The 20,536-nt window shown below is 36.7% G+C and overlaps 1 protein-coding gene across 4 annotated transcripts in view; it reads left to right on the top strand.

Moving 5' to 3' along the window:
* The window catches only part of LOC149084585 (ETS homologous factor-like), a 138,635-nt gene that overhangs the window by 49,828 nt on the left and 68,271 nt on the right, over positions 1–20,536 (top strand). The gene's annotated exons all lie outside the window — the stretch shown is intronic.

Genomic DNA, 20,536 nt, shown 5'->3' with positions numbered 1-20,536 from the left:
GTCTTCTTCAAAAGTTATGTTATGGTCCGTGTCGTAGAAGTCTCATCAGGTCGCGAAAGGGCCGGCCGATTCGCGAATTGACAAGCTTCAGTGACATGCATAGATATCCCATTCGAAATGGAATCAGGGGCAAAAAAATCTATCATTCAGCCCAGATATGGCAGAGCTTTTAGCCTCACGCCAGACATGTTGAAATATAGCTGAGCCCCTTCCTCTAATTTAGTTATTCTTCAATAATGAAATCAATCGCACAAATTTTTAATGTCATCTGTCAAAACAATAGTACGCCCGTTTAAGTAGGACAACGGATACCCCGCTTGTACTGATAAAATTCTCTAGCACAAACATTTCTCCCATAGAGACGATGTTAACGTTCCCTGCTTAATATGATAATTTCAACGACTTCTCCCCCGCTTAATCCAACACGTAAACTTTTAATGCACAACAACCATTACACACATAATGTTTTTATTCAATGAGACATTTTGGAATTAAATAGAAAGATATGTTAATAAGTTAAGATTTAAAAAAAAAATGCGTTTGAGAGTAGGTACTTTTTACTCAAGATATTAAAGTTGCCTTCTCAAAACGTACATTTAGTCCAATTTGAGTCAACAGGCGGCGCTAACTTTCCCGATGAAAAGTAAAAATTTTATAGATTGTAATCATTGTAATTTCATTTTTTATTCGTCTGATTTATTTTCGAGATAAGTTTTGTGAATATTGATCTTTCATCAGATTTCAATATACAAACTATACAGATACAACGCCACTACAGACAAAATGCATAACAAGATGGCTGAGAAAAAGATGGCCGTAACACAAATATGGATGTCATATATTTCTAAAATACAGCAACCCAATTAAAAATGCAATTATTACAATATATATACGCGATAAAATATTACACAATGTGCCCATAAAGAATACTTATGGTTGTCTTATTCTAAGTATGGATAGCTTCTCGATTTACTCCAACATGTTTATCGTATTTCTTTTTAAACGTGTCGATTGTGGTAGAATTTACTACCCCCGGGGGTAAGCTATTCCATTTATTAACAACCCTATTAGAGAAATATTCCCAGCGACACCACAATCTAGAATTTTCCCTTACCAATCGCGATACTGGTGTCTCCTTGTCGAAGCAATTGATCGACAATGAATTAATCACTTATAGTCCATGCCGTTGAAAATTTTGAACACTTCGATCATATCCCCCCCCCCCCCCGACACCTGAGTCGTGAAATGGGAATCGAATTGTTCCCCGCTTAATCGGATATCTGTTGACATCAGATTCAGCGGGACCGACTGCATCCATCACATGATATTGATTCAAACTTTCAACTTTGCGTAGAAGTCAAATTGTTAATTATTTCAATTACTTTGATGTATAGCTCTAATACATGTTTCATTCCAGTCTAATAAGAACGATGAATGAAAATTTTTGTAGATTTATCAATCAATATTCAAGCATACAAAAAACACGTGTTTTATCAGTCAATATTTTCTCTATAACGACACCTATAACTTTACCACCGCGCGTTCGGCATTCTCTATGAATCAGAAGGAACTTCAACAAGTTCCTGACTTTTCTGAGCAATCAAATCAGTAAATAAATTGGGCCACTTGACAACAGCGTCTGTCGAGTTTGATTGAAAACTACATGGATATTTGATGCAATCTCTGGTGATGAATATGACCATGCCCTCCGAAGCACTGAGCTTGTTTCGCAATAGCGACAGAGCATGATCGTGCTCGGTTCGCTTAGTTCAGCATCTCGCTGGTCCATACTTCAATATTTTTCATAGTAATTGTTCCAGTAAATTCGTTATGCAAAAATTGTGTATTGAAAAATATATTTGATATTAAAATATTATACAACCCCCTCCCTCCTCCCCATTCCATGGCTACAGACCTACAAGCTAGTGCTACACAAATCTCCCGGAGCATGTAAGAATTTTGACCAAGCATGTATTTTTCTCACCATGTCTGACTGAAGCATATAAAATACCGATGTAAATATAATCACACGCATTATTTCAAGTCGAGCATGTAAATTTTTGGACATTTATCCAACGTCTCTCCCACGTAGGCCAAGTCATTACTAACGTTAACTTAATTTCCTGCATGTGCAAGTGAGAGATTCATCCAGTGCTATCGTAATTTAGTCCCCCTCCAATTAATAAGTTTTTACGACCCCCCCCCCCTTTCAATGTCAGTTTTGCCCAGAGCCTTCTAAGTTGAAGTTCAGGCTTTTTTTTTTCAAACGGTCAAAGTATAAAACGTTACCTATCGGGTCTTTATGCACATATCTCAGCATTTCTGCACTTGGATCCTAACATTGATAGTTTGTACAGCAAAGACGCTCAATATTGTGAGAAACTTCAACAGCTCTAATGTCCATTTGCCAACCCAGTTAGAATAACTTATATGCTGACCCTGTCCCGTCGAACAAAATTATAATGATCCCGAAGCTCCACAAGGAAATGAAATTGGAATATGGAATCCACTTCAGAAATAGCTTCCGCATCGAACACACATCCATATGGTCACCACTATCCATGCTTTTCTTTTCTTTTGTGTTACATCACGATATCGAGATCGGCAATCACATGACCTTCGAAGTTTATGTCTCAGACCAGCTATAAGTGTCATTTAACTGCATCAGTCGTCAATCATGCGTGATTCTTTCTCTCTGATAGCGGAAAAAAAAAAAAAAACCAACGGCGAAGGTCGGGTTTGGGAAGCAGTTTCGAACCGTTTTCCATAGGAACTAGAATTTCGACACAAACACCCTATATAAAAAAAAAAGAGCCGTAGAATTCAACGAGGTGCCTAAGTTAGTTTCAAGGCTGAGACCAACAACAGCAGTTCTCGCCACCATGTAGAAAAAAAATAGATCCCACTCCCTAAATGCTGTAATACCAATCGCCCTAAATTTCTCACGTCGGATTCGGGCCTAATTAAAACCGTGTTATAGCTTCTTTTTCTTTCTCTCTCCTATTTTTCTTATTAGAATGACCCATTGTTCTAACTTACATCGTGGTCATTAGTAAAATAAAGGAATAACCAAAACCCGTTTCGGCATCGGCAATGATTTATTTGTGTTAATAGAGGTTATCCCGCGTTTTATAACTAAGTACGGAGGAGCTGGCGGTGTGTGAATATGGATGAAGCCTTGGACAACGACATCATTTCTTATGGGATTAAGTTTCTTGTTGTTAAAATTATTAAAAATATACAACGTTTCATCATTTATATAATTTCATGAAAGCTAGTGGTAATTTAAATGTCGCGAATGTTTCAGAAATATAAACCAATAAATTTTCCTTGAATATTAACTCTATAATAGTACGTTTCAGTGTAAAAGATTGACTCGAATTCGTGAGGAAAGATATGGAAAATGAAAGTTAATATCAGTGAGTGATTTGCAATTTGTTTGTGACAGACACCGACAGCAAGCCGGTGATTAATCTCCATGTTTTGTTTTGTTTCTATCCCATGGCAAAATGTGCTGCTGATTTTACTAATCGCCAAAACTCATGTCGTGTCAACTTCCTTCCGTTTCAGGAGTTCACTTTTTCTTTCTCTCTCTCTCTCTATAAAAGTCCAGTTCATTTGTTTATTTCTGTTTTGCCATTCGTTTCCTTCCGATAAGCTGTAACAGGAATTTTGGTTTCATCGCTCTGTGTTGTGGAAGTCTGAAAACTATATGCAATCTGATGTAAATGCGGAATCCCATTCGAGCTGATTTCACCACTCTTTCAGAATGTTGGTCTGTGTAACTTACTCTGCTAATTAAGCAATGATCGAACTTTTGACTTGGTGGAGTTTATCAAGTCAGTGTTGTCATTTCTTCATTATGTTTTCAGTAACGATGATGGTTTGTAATGGTGTTCTCGTTACATCTAGATCAAGATTTAAAGCAATGTTCCTAACATTTCTTCTTCCATCAATGACCTCGACAGCTGCAAATTCTTTTAAAAGCAGTGTTGGCGATAAAATTGTATTTTCTAACAACGTTTTACCAATGTCTACCAGAGATTTTCAAATGACGTTATATTAAATGGACGTCCTTGAACAATGATTGTTTGACAATATTCTCTTTTTTTTCCAAAATCCCAGAAATAATGGTTTTTATGGCAATATTCCCAACAACAATCTTATACACAGTTTTCTCGAAAGCAATGGATTATTATTTTTTCTTCAATCAATGTTTTAACAGTCAAATATTTACAAACCATGTGAGAACAAAAATATTCAGAGATTCTTTGAGGGAAAGTAATTTCTATAACAAACACACGTCTCTTTTTCAAACAATGCTTTCGAAAACATTTTTTTTTTCAAACAATGTTCTCGAAATCAATGTGATTTATTTTTTCCAAACGTTTTCAAAATAAATTTTCTTTCCTAACACACACACACAATCGATCTCCAAGACAATTTTTTTTTTCCAAATAATGTTCTCGAAAACATTTTTTTTCAAACAATGTTCTTGATAACAATGAGTTTTTTCAAACAATGTTCTTGATAACAATGAGTTTTTTCAAACAATGTTCTTGATAACAATGAGTTTTTTCAAACAATGTTCTTGATAACAATGAGTTTTTTCAAACAATGTTCTTGATAACAATGAGTTTTTTCAAACAATGTTCTTGATAACAATGAGTTTTTTCAAACAATATTCTGGAAATCTATGTGTATTTTTTTTCAAAGTTCTTCATAACATGATTTTTTTCGAATTATATTCTCAATAACCATAAACTCTTTTGCATGAACGATTGTTCTTGTAAATGTCCATAATTAAAAAGTCAATAATACCGTATCTTTAGATCAGAGAGAGCGTACGATCTTTTTCTCTATCTTTAAACCACAAAAAGCATTATACATTGAAATTAATATATCTTGATTTTTTTCAAGTGTAATCATCAATCACACAAAGATGGGCAGCCAATTCCAAAGACAGCGCAATATAAATGCATATTTATGTGATACTTCCCCCCATAATTAAAAGATTCGATCATAAAATATTATTTATGTTTGTTGATTTTCGCGATCTATTTCACTCAAATCAAAAACTCGTTGAACTATATTTAGCTTTTTTTGGAAACCAATATGTGTATCTACTGACCTAAAAAAAAGCGAAGAACTTTCCCGCGCTGTCTCCGAAAAAATGTGAAATGAAAGTATGATTTAATAAAGATCTCGTCTGGATGGTTCAGTTTCAGTGATTCACTGAATGATTCAGTGACGCATGAACGGGTTTCGGGACGGATGATTTACACACTGACTTGAGAAAGTCGATCACGATTTACCGTCATCATTCTTCCATGTCGGAGAAAACAGATTTTTAGTTTACTGCTTTAAGAAGAACAATTTCTTCGAGATGGTATTAATACAACATGGAATTTTATATGAGAAGATTGATCAGGAATACTTCGGATAAATATAGAATGGAAAGAGCCATCGTTTAAATCATTTAGTCATTTTGAGTGAAATGTACGTGAGATTTCAACATCGAGCATTCATCGATGCATTTCTTGATTCTTGCAGCAGGGACCTACATTCTTCGGTGTTGAAAGACATGTTTCTTCGAGCACTATATTGGAAGTACGATTTTCATAAACTATCGTATGGAAATTATAATCATCAATCATAGAAAAATTAGGGGTTTTCATCCTATGTGTTACTACAGTCCTAATTCTTGAAAAACCTGATACCCCATCCAAAGCAAATAAAAATTCTGGAGCCATAACAGACAAATCGCCAGAAAAATAATCATTCGTATAATATAAATATAATGATCATTTAAATTTTTCGTGTTTCGAATTATTTACACCAGTAATTGTCAAACTGTGAGATACGATATCCTATATCGAGCAGGGATTATTAACCAAGAATCCACGGACCTCTTAGGGCACCCTCCCATGTTGTAGCACGGCCTCCTATACTGTGATTTTTTACGGGCCTTTATAATAGTGAATTTATGGTGTAAGAAGCAAAAGGATGACGAAAATCGTCCTTGTGGCCCTCTCTGGTCTGGAGCCCGTCAGTCCCATGCTCTTGGGCATCCTTATAGGCTGAGGAGGACTCCATGAAATCTCCTGAAAGCCTTGAGAGGACTCTCTAAAATCAGTGGTTCTGTGAGCTTGGATGAGAGAACCGTTGAGAGTCATTGCTTTTATCTCATTAAAAACCAAATATTATGCTGTAAAGTCATCTGTGAACTTGATCTCATTAACACAAGGGGTCTTCAGTATACCCAAAAGTTATCCTTAATCTCTATCCCTGCTGTATATTCATCGAAGTTTTCCGGAGCGAGAATTCTCGAGTTTCTTCTAAATTGCTCAGTAATAAGTATTGAGTACTGATTTGATAGGAGTAAAGAATGTGGTGTGTGTGCTGATTGCAATCAATAATTCTGAAATTACCCCCATCAGTAGTTCTGAAATTATTTCTTCCAGAAATTCTGTAACCATTTCACCCATTTTTCCATTAATTATAAATTTTCATCAATTATGAATTTTTTTTTTTTGAATAATTCTAAAATTGTTTCTTTCATTAATTGAGGTGTTTTTCAGCATTTCCGTAAATTCTGTAATTGTTTTCCTTTTGGATGCTGAATTTTGCCGCTCGAGAAATATTTAGCTCATAGGAAATCATAAATAGGACCTCAAAGACTTTTATAGCTCATTGCTCCAGAATTCATTACGACGGCTCTTTTACTCATCTAATGCACAGTATTACTATCGACCTGGAAAGTCTATATGAAGTAGCTATTTTCTCAAATTGGTCGGCGGGACACGGCTAAACGCTCAGAGGGGCCACATTTGGCCCGCGGGCCATGGGTTAAAGACCCCTGACCCCTGCGTTAGATTCTCCCTAAGTTCCACGATACACCTTTAGGAAAAATGACTGCCGCAATAGCTGATTTAAACGTAATTTTAACTTCAGAATTCCTCACAATGCTCTAAATTCCCACGGCTCATCCATCAAAGTCAAGATTAATTTTTTTCAAATACAGTGATACCTCGGTTTTCGTCGATAATCCGTTCAAAAACAATCTGCGAAATCCGAAATCGACGAAAACCGAGATAATTATTTCCATATGAATCAATGTAAATCCAATTAATTCGTTCTAGACATTATAAAATAACAAAAAAAACATTTTATAGAGAATGAATATAGTGTTTAATAATAAAAATTAATAAGAAATATATATAAAATAAATATGAAAGAAAAAAATGAATGTAAAGAACATTTAAGTTGCCATTACATCATTGATGAACATTTCCTCAATATATGAATATTTAAGATGGCATTTACATTCTTATACCTTTCTGAAGACTCTTCTTGGCGTATGGAAGATGGAGAGAGAGGAGCATGTATTATTGTTTGGAAGGGGAATCCCCCTCCCATAAAGATCTTAGGTATCAAGGCATTATCTGGAATCACTTCCCTTCTTGGTCTTTCGGCACTAGGACCAGCTTCAGAGTCAGTGGACCAATGACGCACAAGAAAGCTATCCAAAGGGGTCTGTTTCTGCCGCCTCTTTAAGATTTGCCTAAAATGAGGCAAGACATTGTCATTAAACAAGTTGCAGCAGCCTTATTCTTCGAAGGGCTGCTGGAAACTTTCTTCAGTCCCATGGCAATGTTTGTCTAGACGCGCGGGGTGAGACAACGAGAAACAACGCCACACCGAACAGGAGAACGAAAATTAGCAACAAGGTCACGTGAGCACGCTGACGAAATCCGGGGCAACCGACGAAAAACCGAGACAAATTTAATACGGGAAGTACCGACGGAAACCGAAACCGAGGTATTACTGTACTGTCTGAAACATCGATATAACACCGCCGTTAGACCTAAAAAAACAATATTCGAGTAGTTTGCGAGTGTTTTTAAACACAATCCCCTCTAGTGTTTAAAAAAATTCCTCACACGAGGAAAATTGAGAGGATCTAGTCGAGGGTATAATAATTTTTTTTTTTTTTTTACATTTAAAACTCACTGTTTTAAAAAAAGCCGATAAAACATCACGCTTCGGAACCCATCAAAGTTCCAGGACTAAAACTCCCTGTTCGGAGATGTGATCCCTTGATTTTACTTGTCATTTCTCCCAATAAACGCATGGGACTGACGTCCGTGAAAGCAAAACAACGCTTCAGACAAGGTTTTTTCTTTTTTTTTTTTTTTTTGGTTCTCTCCACAGAAACGATAAGCAGTGATAAGTGTTTTTAATCTTATCAGTTTGGATTTTCGGAGTTGAGTTTTACTCATTCCTATCCTTTCCAACGCTATTTCACCATCATTATCGGTTCAAAGGTTCGTTTTGAAAGGACAGTTAGGAGAAAAAAAAGATTTCGAAATTTTTTAATGCATTTTATTGCGAAGAAAAGGTATTTTCGTGATTTCAGATAATAAATCATTTGGACAATACATTCAAACAATATATTCAACAATGTCCTCAAAACAATAATGTCAACAACGTTTTCAAAAACCATGAATCTAAACAATAATTTCAATAATTAATTTAAAACAATTATTTCAACAATGAGCTTAAAACAATAATTTCAAGAATGAATTTAAAACAATTATTTCAACAATGAGGTTAAAACAATAATTTCAACAATGAATTTAAAACAATAATTTCAACAATGAGGTTAAAACAATAATTTCAACAATGAATTTAAAACAATAATTTCAACAATGAGCTTAAAACAATAATTTCAACAATGGATTTAAAACAATAAATTCAATAATAGTTCTAAACCGTACCTCGATAATGTTTTCCAAACAATGGCTCCATACAATAAATTCACCAATGTTTTTAGAACAATGAATTCCTGAATGTTCTGAAAATAATGAATTCAACGATGTTTTCTAAACATCGTGGTTCATAAAAACAAATTTAGGAAGCCCTCAAGCAATTAATTTAGGAATGTCCCTGAACAATAAATTGAGCAATGCCCTTAAAAAATGAATTGAGCAATACTGTCAATGAATCGAAAAATACTCTCAAAAAAATAAACTGAGGAAATGCCTCAAAATTTCAAATTCGAAAATGTTCATGAAACCGATTTTTTTCAACCGCAATTTCACTGCAATTCACTAATAAATTCATCATTGTTTTCGAAAGAATTATTTGAAAGTAATAATACTTCTCATCAACTTTCTGAGAAAATTTTACAAAAAAATTTTCTGAAACAATAATTTTTCCAACAATGTTAAAAAACTAATTCACAACAATAACATAATTCCTAACAATGTCACAAAATAATTTTACAACAATGTTAAAAAAATAATTTTGCAACAATGTTAAAAAAAATAATTTTACAACAATGTTAAAAAATAATTTTGCAACAATGTTAAAAAAAATAATTTTACAACAATTTTCCCAAAGCAATAACTTTACAACAATGTTCTCAAAGCAATAACTTCACAACAATATCCTCGAAGCAATGAATTCACAATAATATCCTCAAAGCAATGACTTCACAATAATGTCCTCAAAATTATGCTTTATAACAATGCATTTAGCAATGTCCTCAAATAGCAATTTAATGTCCTCAAACAGTAAATTTAAAATAATGTCTTCAAACAGTAAATTCAAAATAATGTCCTCAAACAGTAAATTTAAAATAATGTCCTCAAACAGTAAATTTAAAATAATGTCCTCAAACAGTAAATTTAACAATGTTCTCGAACAGTAAATTTAACAATGTTCTCGAACAGTAAATTTAACAATGTTCTCGAACAGTAAATTTAACAATGTTCTCGAACAGTAAATTTAACAATGTTCTCAAAACTTTCTCAATGTCCGGCAATATGGATCCTACATTTTCGGAGAACGTTGTACAACAAACCCCAAAAATACCATGCGCAAAATTTTTTTGTTGAAGAATATAGGATTGAGCAACTCACAAAACTAAAAATTATCTGCGTCCATGGTATCGAGATTAAAAAGTTCCCATGCACGTGTTCGTGTAAAAATAAATGTGCAAGTTACATAAGCACATTCATGTAGCGTTATAAAAGAAATGCGCGAGAAAAGAGAAAGTATATTCGTGTCCTCAAACATCCTCAAAATGTAAATTTCCATCATTTTTATAAACTTGAGCTCTTCATTTTCAGGCTTGTTTTATTATTACATCTCTGTGATTTGTTAAGACGTCCTTGACCTTGTTCTGTCAACGAGGGTTTTTCTTGTTATTTTTTTATTTCCCACTGAGGCTGGGGCCGTGCGCCTCTATGCGATATCCTTCTTAGAAAAAGAAAAAAAAAATACATTCTATTTATTCAAGAGATAACGTGAATGAAGATGATGGTAGCCCTAACTGATGAGATCTTGAGAGACTATATATATTTTTTTTCTCTGATTTCCAGGAATTTAATGGAATCTTACTACGTACTTCATTTTCGTTTTCTGCTTTTGACCGGAGGCGTATTTACCTAACTGAAATTACGGTCCGCAAAACGTAAAACAGGGTTTTAATTTCGTTACAAAATAACCAGGTTTTTCCCCGCTTTGTACGTGACACCACTTTAGGAATTGCGTTGTTTCTTCGAGAGAACAAAATTGTAGTTATTTCGATGGTTATTAATATTACGTTGATGGATATCCTTAGAAGTATAATTTTGGACACTTTTCTTTTATCATTATTACATACTAACTCCGGTTATATCGCAGTTGGCCAATTTACTGCCCATTACAATTTTAGACAGATATATGTATTATTTTGTCAGATTAGTTAGTTCATAAAATTTTTACAATATCCCATAAACCCTCAAAAAATTGCCAAATATTTCTTGACTTTAAAAACTATTATTTTCTCTTAAATTATAAAAAAAAATTATTTTCTCAACTTTTGAATCATTTTTCTTCAACATTCTCTTCTTTTTAACAATTATTTCAGCGTTGTATTCAAACAATTACTATATAACATCATCGATTTTTATACTGGTCTGAAAAGTTTCGCTCTTCACAATACATTTTTCTTCGATTTTGAGCAAATATTGACGATCTTTCAGATTTCCCTAATCACACGTCAATTTTCGATTAGTTGCCCGGAGCACCGTCATGCTGCTCCCTAAAGCACTGAATAGTGCTCGATGTATGTATTTGATTTTGTGCTCATACCGATATCCGAGTAGAACTGCTAGCTAATTTGTATTCGGGATTAATGATAATAGGCATTCTGATGGTTGGCATTCGTTGTCTCGTGACGAAAAATTATGAAGATCCCAACCATAATTAATAAATTGATTCAGTTGAACAACCCAATAGATCAGGCCTTGGCTGCTTCTACCATATCAGGGTTCTCAGCGGTCAGAGAAATGGAAAATGGTCAGGGAAAGTCACAAAATGTCAAACATTGAGCGAAAGTCAGGGAAAAAGTAAAATAGTTTTACTCTGGAAGATGACAGGGAACTTTTTTTCACTTTTGGTCAAGAAGAGTCAGGAAATGATTAAGCAGACTTTTTGCTATGAACCCTATATATTTACGGCGGGCCATGTTTTGGTTAGGAGGCGGAGGAGGAGGTGAAATCCTGTATATTCATCGTGTCCTGCCTGTTTGGGACGGTGTCTACATCATTACAATATATTCTCTGGACTCGTGCGTTCTGCTACGGATTTCACTTTTGATTGGTTTCGCACCACGGGTTTCCAACTAGATCTCTACAGTATCAGAAGCTTCAAGATGTTTTCGTTAGTGCTGCATTAAGAATATCTATATTATAGATGGTTCCATGCGAATTGAAATATTGGAAATCTCTGCTCCTGACTGAGAGCACGATCTGCCACGAAACGAACAGCTTCGTGCGACAAGTTTCATCTTGAAAAACCCTATAACACTTTAGATGCCGATATTTTGCTGGATAAACCTGTGGGGAATTATCCGCAATTGTCATCAATCAATACGCGATCTTTGCCCAACAGAGGCTTAAAATCTCAATCCCAAAACCAAAAATTAAATTTCTACGCCATTCCCCCATTTTATTGCGGGTAGTAAGCAAGTGAGTGAATAGTACTGTGTGAAAACCACAGCTGGAAGTCTTTGTGTGTATGAAAATCCCATCTATAAGAGTATTGGCGACCTTGGCTTTTTCAGACACTTTTTATGTTTCGTTACTTTCTTTTCTTATTTTTACTACTTAGTTTTTTTTTGTTTTTTTTATTTCTTGCTCTGACATTTTGTAAAGCTTATTTGTAATTGAAGAAAATTACCATGCTATTTCACTTCTTGCTTTTCTTGTGTGTGCCTGTCAGTGAGACAAGCCCGTGAAAAGAAGAAAACCGACTTTTAAGCATGACTTTCTCGCATGGAATAGTATACATCATTTTGGTAAAATGTCCTTGCTATCTCGTGGACCAAACCGGCATCTATAAAACCAGACACTGCTGTAGTAATAATGATAATAGTAATAAAAAAAATGCAAGCCTGTATAGTAAAAGAAATAGGTTTCCGTGTTTCGAGGGAGAGACTTTCTCTTAAGCAAGGGTCAAAAGATCGGATTTTTTGGTGTGTTTTTCTTTTTCTTCTCTCCAACTAATTAGATATTAGCAAATGCTTGAGGCTGATATACACGTCAAAGGTTTATCTTATTATTTTAATATCACGGTATGTGTGTATTTGGGAGAATTCACCTTTAAGGCAGAGATTTTTTTTTGAGAAACGTGAATTGTCTAGCCTATTACTCTTTGTTCAGAGATTAACTATTATCCAAGACACACGTGGGCATCGTTTCTGTTCAATGGGTCGAGGTCACTTCTTAAACAACTCAAAATTCTTGTAAAAAATTTCGAACCCTACTCCCTAAGGAAATAAAAATGTGTTGAAAAAAATTTGGTTATTCAAATCCAAGACGCTCTGCACAGGGTTTTTTTTTTATTAAATTGCCCGTCCAGCGGCGCAAGACTGTATGGTACAGTAGAACCTGTCTAAGTTGGACACCTGCGGTTATATTAAAATTGGTATCTGTCATAGAACAGTTTTCGTCAATACGCATCTAGATGCTCACGCATCAAAATTCAATTTTACTCAGAATTTCGTTGAGGAGTGAAAATACTCTTTCAAGTTTTAGGAATTTTTTTTACAGAGTTATTACTCACTGATTAAAAAAATACACACATCTCTTTTTATAAAAACACCCCTTAATGTTTTGGTGAGAAGTGAAATTACTTTTCAAAATTATATTTTCGGATAACATTAATATAGAAGTACGGTATTAATAGTATTCTGCTTCATAAGAGGCCATTAATGTCAGTTTCATTAAAAACTCTCGTAAGGTTTCCTGGACACAGAGGTGTATGGGTGACAGATCTTACTATTTGAGGCTGTGTGGCGAAGTTATAAAGCGGTCACCTTGAATGATTAAACTCTGTCGTTGGTATTCAGCAAAATAAATTATTTACTAAATCAATTCATTGAAATGATATTATTTGTGAAAATGAACTGTTAGAGCCGTTGAACATGCCTTGCTGAAAGTGAAAATCAGTGGTGGTCAACCTGTAGTAAGCGTACCCACAGGGAATACGTGATGAGCCACTCAGCGCAAAATGTAAAAAATAATTAGCAATGGTGGAGAAAAAGAGTTATGTAATAAAAACTGCAAATTATAGTTTACGAAGTCGGTACAAAGCTTCCTACAAGTGTCTAACAGCGCGCTCATTTTTTATGGGCACGCGAACTTTCTACGCATTTCTAGAACTACGTAAGGACATTTTTACGAAGCATTTCTGGGAGTAGTCAACAGTACGTACCCATCTCAAGGATTACGCAAGCCTTCTAAGCATTTTAAGGGAATATTTGCCATATGAAAGGTTGAAAAATACTGTTTTTTGAATGTTAATGCAGCTGTTGTTGTGTGAAGGCGTTGTTTCGTAAATGAATCGATGTCTACATGAATGAAATGACTGTTGTGTCAACGTGTTCATTTTTGGCTGAATGAGTGGATTGTTATGTAAATGGGTGTCTTCAGTTAGTCACCCAGGCATATAGAATGACAAACAGGGCTGCAACAAAGGTGGGAAGCAAGTGGGTCTGGTGCCCCAAGCGCTGCACCAGAGGGGGAGTCAAATTGATCCATTAACTTATCCTCCAATATTGAATAGGAAGAAGGTGCGAAAATAGGAGCTTGTCCTAGCAGACGGAGTATAAAGTTGCAGCCCTGGTGACAATCCATCAAAAAAAAAGCCGAAAGATACCACTGCAACTAGCTGCTATTGCCGTTGATTAAAAATTTTGTTTTACCATTTACTTTCCTTGTACTCACGCTAGTTCGAAGTGTGAAATTTTTTGTGGCACTGGCAGGGCTCTTTTGAGACATGCATGTTTCCCAGAGGCCCTCAGGTGCACAAAGCTCTAAAAATTAAGTTGAAGTTATGTTAAGAGCCAGACTGGTGATCCTGCCTGGTAGCAGGACCCTAGAGAATCACTTTCCCCTATGACTCATGATACTGATTTGAGACGGTCCAAGTCTGTCGGCAACGTCTACACTCAGCATCAGTAAAAGGGGATCCATACAGTTACCCTCACATATTCTCAAAATCAAATCAGCACATTTACTTGTAATCCTTGAATGAAACCTGAACAGCTTGTTTTTTAAGGGATACTGATCAAGTACATAATTGGGTGCTGAAGTCAGGAACAGGTTGAAAACGCCTGTTCTAACGCTATTCTTCACGAAAGGACAAAATCAAACTTTACATGAGTTTGTTATCGATGATGATAGATGAGGTTTACCAACCTCTATCACAGAAAGGTCGATGGCACCTTCCGAAATAGACAAAAACTCACGTCCTTGTTTTCTGGTTATAATGGCAAACGGAAACCTCTGAATCATATTCCCGAAACCGTTATAACGTCATCATCAGCAGTCATTCGATTCTTATCGTGAAGAAATAGCCTTGGCAAAGTCGCGGACGGTATGAAACTGTATATAACACGCATCCCATGTGTTCTCCGTCTTCAAGAACACACACAACCTCTCCCGTTTATAACACATACAAAGTTCGATTTGGGTTCCTCCTTTTTCTGTGTTGCCTGAACGGGACGTGGAAAAAAGAAACATCTCTCTGACGTCACTTTAAGTCCAAGGTCGCAAGACGAAGACAGAAGAGAAAAAAGAACAAACGAAATGAAAAGAAAAAGATAAGAAAAAGGAAGTGTAAAAGATAAGTAAAACACAGAAGAAAAGAAAGGGGTGGTGTTTATATACTACAGCTACTATTACTACTACTGTGACGCTGGCTTTTACCAAGATATACGTTGAGCAGGAAGAAGTCAATTAGCGTGAAACACACGAGTTTGTTCTTCTGTATACACATGTGTGTGTGCTCATCCCCTCTTATTATTATTACCATCTTCGGAGAAGGAGAAGAAGAAGATGGTGAAGAGCAAACAGAGATAAAGAAAAACACTTTTGGAATCGGGTTTAGCATATTTTCGATTCCTTCCCGGAGTAATTGATTAATCGATCGTGCTCTATCGGAAATGCAATTGTCATCACTCTTCCGTACAAGAAAACAGCATCTGAAAATGACGTGTTTACGTCCAGAAATTTGACTTATCCGAATGTTTGAAAAATAGTTACTGCTATGAGAGCACCTAATCGTCTACTTTTACCCTACCGCCCTATGTATATTCTCGAAGGGCAATCTCAATCAGAGGCTTACGTGGGATCGGGGGGGGGGGGGAGGGCACAAAAGGCTTGGAGGAGGGTGGCGATGAACTTCTTAAAGAAACATTTTGAGTTCTTAGCCTTCAAGCAGCATTGAAATTTACAGAAATTGATTATAATAATAACATTTTGAGGGTTTTTTTTTTCCTTTTTGCTCCTGCGTACGTCTCTGATCCGAATATGCGTTAGGAGGTGGAAGACAGAGCTGACGAAATTTTGCTGACAAGAGGGAGGAGTGGGGTCAGAGTTTTGCTGGCTTTTACTGACAAGGAGCCCGGGTGGGGAGGACAAAAAAGGCTAAAAATCTGCTGACGTAATACTTGAATGCCCCCCTCCAAAAGTCTACGAACCGCTTGGGGTTCGTTGAATAGTCTTCAGGGATGGGATCTATGAGCTAATGTGCTAAATATCGTTCTGTGGGGGAGTCCGTTGTCTCCATCTCATCGGCAATGAGAGGGTCCATGAAACACAAACGGTTGAAGACCCCCCCCCCCCTGCTTTTAAGGAAAGTCATCTTGTACTTCTGCCCTCGTCTTGAGCACGGAGTTGGATTTACAGAGAGGGCGTATTGAGAATGCGCCGACAATCGATGGTGGCCTCAGGTCCAACAGGGAAGAAACTTTTCCAATCCCTAGGATCGAACCGGCGGACCTGACGCCAGCCGTCGCGGTGGTGGACGAGCATCATGCTGCTCGCTCCCCGTAATCCTTATGTTGGCCACCAGGACAATTTTCATTTCTAATTTGTTGTGCATGGGAGCGCTTCTGAATTGACGGATGAGTTGAAGAAATAATTGGCATCAATCGGCCACTGGACGTCGCAATGAAATATGGTATTGGTAATGGGGGGAAGGGTTGCGTACTCCGAACCGAGTTGAAAATCAGGGTTGAACCATGAAAATTCCATCGCTGATCCCCTCGTAGTGTCTTTAATAGTGCATTTTTTGTAGACTGAGAGTGAGTATAGATTACTTGCAAATACAGATAACAAAATTTGTATTTGAACTCATTCTTAATCCTAAATTTGCTTATCACTAAAATGTTAATGCAATAAGTTGTATTCATTAGATTCGATGAGTTCGTAGTAAGACATTGCAACAATTTTATTCCCTCTTTACATCGAAAGATGTGATCATTCCTTCTTAAAATTCTCCACCGTATTTAAGAACGTGACGAGATTTGATCGCATCGAATCGCGCCTCGAAGCGAGCGTAATGTTACGTATCATATCGGGACCGTGACAAGACAATTGCAACTTCAATGGACCAGTTTCAAGAAAAGAAAATGATTGACGACAAGCTCCAGAGGCATCGTCATGGCTCACGCTGGGAGAGGCGTTAACGCAATCAATTTATACATTTTTTTCTGCTCGTGCCACTCCCTGCAATGGACGTGTTCGCACACACACACACAAAAAAAAAGGGTCAAAAGGGATATCCAATTTGCCTATTTTCTGTATACTTAACGTCAGAAAAAATCTTGGAACACACGTGATTGAGTGTTGGACAAGAAGCTCCTTCATTTACGCACTAGTTGTGAATAGAAAGCGAGAGAGAGAGAAAAATGATTTTTTTGACATGTTTCAAGACCATTCTAACCCGCGGGGAGATGAATCTTTTCCATTCGTTTTCGTAACAGAAACGGTTGTTCGGACTGTTTATAAAGGGCATTTAATTAACTTCTGAAAAACAAAACCATTTCTATCCATGTAGGAAACTAATTATGCATTCGTGCATGCTAGGAATCGATTATCAACTTTCTGGTAGTACTTCGAGTTGTACTCGTTAATTACTTTTCGTAAAAGTATTTGTATGTGTTTAGGGCTTTCGGTAGGTGTCGCTAATGAATCTCGACGTTTCCCCAAGTTCAACTGACTTATTACAAATGTTAAAAAAGTTCTATGGCAGTGCACGCAGGGTGCTCATACTTTATGGGAACGTAGTAGCAGTTATAGAGCATGCCAATATATTTGTCAAAGAATGCGTGAGTGCTAATGTGTCTATTCTATAGCGTAGGGGTCTCCAACTTTTCAGACATTGCAGATTAGATTGAAACTTTCTATACATCCCACGGGTCAAGTCATACTACTACTACCAACCGTACACGAGCCTTGCAAACATACCACTGAGGAATTTCAAACGAATTGGTTACATGCAGGAACGTATCGTGTGTGTGTAGATGTGTAATCCTGACGAATTCCTGTTGTCCGAGTTATGCCTGTTTTGTGCACAAGTTGCACTGGCGCTCTCACCGGCTGAAATATTCTATCTGCTTCCATAGCTTAGAAGGTAGAGCACTCGTCCGGCAAGCGAGAGACCGGGATTCGAGTCCCCGTGGGGGCAGTGATGAATTTTCTTCCTTCGGAATCTTCATCTCCTCAAATAACCAGTCTTTCAATGAATCTTATATTAACAAGTGGAGAGAACATTTCTATATTAATTCTGAAATTGTTTATATCAGAAGCTCTGCAATTTCATGTCAGTAGTTTTGCAATTATCTCTTTCAGTAATTATGTTACTATTTTTTTCATTAATTATAAATTTTCATCAATTATGAAATTGTTTTTTTAATAATTTTGAAGTAGAAATCAATGGGCTTTCTGGATATTATGCCGAGGTGAACAGGAAAATAGTGTTGTTTCTCTCCACCGGAAGCAACTTCCTATTTACCTCGGCATAATATCCAGAAAGCGTATTGATTTCATGTCAAAGATCATGATCAAAGATTATCATCCAATTATGAAATTATTTCTTTCATTAAGATTAGTTTCTTATCATTTCTGTAAATTCTGTAATTATGCATACCTTTTGGATGCCGAATTCGGCCTCTTGAAATATGCGGCCTATATGAAATCAAAGGCTTCAAAAATTATTTTGTCAAAAATTATTTTGGCTCAGGGTCCCCCCCGAATTCGTCACGACAGCCCTTTTAATTCATGCATCAAATGCACAGCATTACCATTGAGTCTGGAAAGTATCTCGCAGTTCCTTATACGGCAGTACAGATTTCAGTGGCCAGAGCTCTTTTAACTTCTTTTTTTGGAATTCAATCGTTTTCCTTTGTAAAGCAGCTATTTTTAAAAAATGGTCGGTGGGTCACAGCAAAAAGCTCGGAGGGCCACATTTGGCCCGCTAGACATAGGTTGAAGACCCTTGACTTGAGTGGTCAGCAGCAAATTTCCATATTACTTGAAGGACCCCGCAGCACATTTAAAGATCACTTAAGTGATCCACGGAATATTTGCAGAGCACTTGAGTAACCCAGGACACAGTTCAAGCTCGGTCAAGCTGCCCACGACACAGTTCCAAATCACTCAAGCGGCTCGTGCCATATTTTCAGATCACTTGAGCGATCTGCAACACATTTTCAGAGAACTCGAATGGCCCGAGGAGCAGGTCCACGTCACTTAATTTAACCGCGGCATAGTTCCAGATTACTTGAGTGGCCCGCGGTAAATTTTTGGGTCACATGAGTGACTTGTGGCCTCCTGCTTTTTCAAATCACTTACGTGGCCCGCGACACGTTTTCAAACCTTCGAAGCGACCCGCTCTCTCCTAAACGTTGGGCACCCCCCTGGCTTACGGGCTGCAAAAAGGCATCTTTTAATCAAAGACACTGGAGACATCTGCACTTATTTTTTATCCACCAACAAAAAAAAAAGAAAAAGAAGAGTTATCTCTTAAGAAAATGAACAGACATATCATCTCACTTGAGTAGAAAGCCTCTCATTACTCAACTTGTTGACCTATATATACAGTGTACGAACATTACGCAGCTGCGTCAAGTATAAGAAATAACGATATTCATCCCGTAGTCCTCACGGACCATCTTCTTAATATGCCGTTGGTGCAACTTTCGCGTAAATCTTTACATATATATATAACTGAGAGTCCTAAACGCGTTGAGCTATATAACATTCAGGTTCTTATTTTTTCCCCCACACACACATGCAGCTATTTCTAGTTTGTGACTGGAGAAAAATATCCGTCATTGCTTGTCCAGAATTTCGAAGAAGTATGCAAGACCGATATCTACCTACGTACTATCGTTATGGTTGTATTGTGATTATGCGCGCGTATTCGTGCGTGCGTACGCGATGTGTCCTACTCCTCCTCTCTTTTTTATTTTATTTCATTCGTCAGACATCGTTTCTTCCATAAGCCTCTCTATCTCAGTCTGTGTGTCCGTGACCGGTTGTGGCATTGAGATGGACGGTCCAAAGGCAAACGACCTCTTTGAGGACGGACGATACCCTCATTTTCCTTTCCTTTTTTTTCTTTTTACTCTAGCATTTCGCTAAATTGTTGAGCAAGAAGTTTCTTCTACGAATCGCCCTTCGTTTAATTGACGACTTAACGAGTTTTGAGAGAAAATTAGCCTTTTTCTTTTCCTTTCTTTCGACAACTTTCTACTTATTCCGAAAATTTGCAAATTTCGGTTCTCTCTTCAGCAATAATTTCAATTCATTACCCAGCTTTTTTTTTTTTTTTCAATAGTTGGAACTAAAGATCCCCAAATACGTTATTCTAATTATGCATAAAGAAAGTCCTTTCAGACTGAAATACAACAGGGGTTTCCAGTGACCTAGATAGTCGGATAAATGAAAAACGGTCAGAAAAAAACGGGGAAAATGTAAAATACATCGCAAAAAAGTCGGGGAAATATGCAAATATTTGATGAATGTCAGGGAAATATTCAAGCATTTCTTAAAAGTCAGAGAATAATTCCGCGTACGGAAAAAACAAACTCGAAAAACCACTTGTAAGGTTAAGATTTTGAATTATAAATTCGACGCTCGTTGTAACGAATCCACGTTCTCGCGACCATTCCATTACAACGATCGATAGGATA

The sequence above is a fragment of the Pholcus phalangioides genome, unplaced genomic scaffold (assembly GCF_987345545.1).
Source record: "Pholcus phalangioides strain wild (caught in Gottingen) unplaced genomic scaffold, Ppha-v1.0 ptg000008l_1, whole genome shotgun sequence".
In the NCBI taxonomy this organism is placed as follows: domain Eukaryota; kingdom Metazoa; phylum Arthropoda; class Arachnida; order Araneae; family Pholcidae; genus Pholcus; species Pholcus phalangioides.
This window is presented reverse-complemented; position numbering and strand designations above follow the sequence as displayed.